This window comes from Pyxicephalus adspersus, chromosome 1 (genome assembly GCF_032062135.1).
Source record: "Pyxicephalus adspersus chromosome 1, UCB_Pads_2.0, whole genome shotgun sequence".
Classification (NCBI taxonomy): Eukaryota; Metazoa; Chordata; class Amphibia; order Anura; family Pyxicephalidae; genus Pyxicephalus; species Pyxicephalus adspersus.
This window is the reverse complement of record NC_092858.1, coordinates 50159127-50160546: the sequence shown is the minus strand read 5'-3', so window position 1 is coordinate 50160546 and position 1420 is coordinate 50159127.

The window sequence follows — 1420 nt, the reverse complement described above, 5'->3', positions numbered from 1 at the left end:
TATTATTGACACTAACCCACCCCCCTCCAAAATCAGCCCTAACATAGCCAAGGGCCATCCCATGAAGGGCTACACTGTCCACTACCGGGCCCTAACATTCCTAGGAAGAGCATTGGCTAATTAGAAAAAGTTAAAAAGGACCAATGACTTAAAAAGAAAAAGTACTTAAACATTCAGCCTTATATTATTTAACTTGGCAGATGTACATATAGGGCACACAGTACATATTTGCCCTCTAATTTAGTTTCGCAATGCTGCATGTTTTGTTTGTGGCGGGGTCCATCATTTTCATCTAACTAATCAATACTGAAATTAAGGAGGGACTTGGAAAGGTGGAAATGTTCTTCAATGAGGTTTAGCATCTGAACAATAACTTCCTGTTGCCCAATAAAACTAACATGACTTGTTGCATAGTAATAGTCATTATGCTTTACAGCATATATTCATTATACAGAAATTATCTTGTTTGTAAAACTTGAGTACATTCTGCACAGAGGAATTGCAGAGGGTGATTGTAAAACTGACCACAAGTCCAGCTTCTACCTAACTTTAATTATCATCTGTGTTCACATACTGTACAATAAAAACTAACCTACTATAAAACTTTCAAATGACTGGCTATTTTCTATCAAGCTCTCATTAAGAGTTAAGAGACTGCAAATTCTAGAATTGTGTAAAACTGACCAGCAGCAGGATATTTTTAATGAGTGGAAATTGGCCAAAATGTACTAGAGAAAGAAGCGCATGTATACATTTTACTAAAGCAAGAAATGGTAGAGAATATGCTAAAATTAAAAAGAGGCAAAGAACAAAATTAGCAAACTTTAAATATTGAGCCAAACTGCAAAACAGTTCACAAACACAACTTTTTCATTTACTCATCTTTGGCCATCAGTAGTAAGTGATTAGTACAATATCTAAGGAAGGTGCACTTACTATACTCAGAAATATTGTTAGATGTTTAATACAGGGCCCTCATGCAGCGGAACACTTTGCACCTCCCTATGTCCGCCCTGCATTTCCCCTTTCCTTTCTGTTCTCCACCTTCCCCTTACACCCTGCCCCACACTTATATTTTAATAAATCAAAGCATGCATACCTTTGTTTTTGGCATCAGCACATCGTCCATGGCCGTACCCACTTCCCCATCCCATGTGTTTAAAAGTAGTATGGCCATTGGCCTTTATACTAGGAAAAATAATTGGTAAAGTTTACCTACAAGTATACCAGAGTTCACTGTGAACCTCAGTTTACTCAGTTTGTCCAATGGTATCCCCAATACTCCTTTTTTGGATGTTGACGAGGTCCAAGAAATCAAAACATAAGGCAACATACACACGTTAGATGATTCTAAACCGATAGCCGCCTCAGGGCTAGTATCGGACAAGAATCTGGCGTGTGTACAGCACTCGTCCTCCAT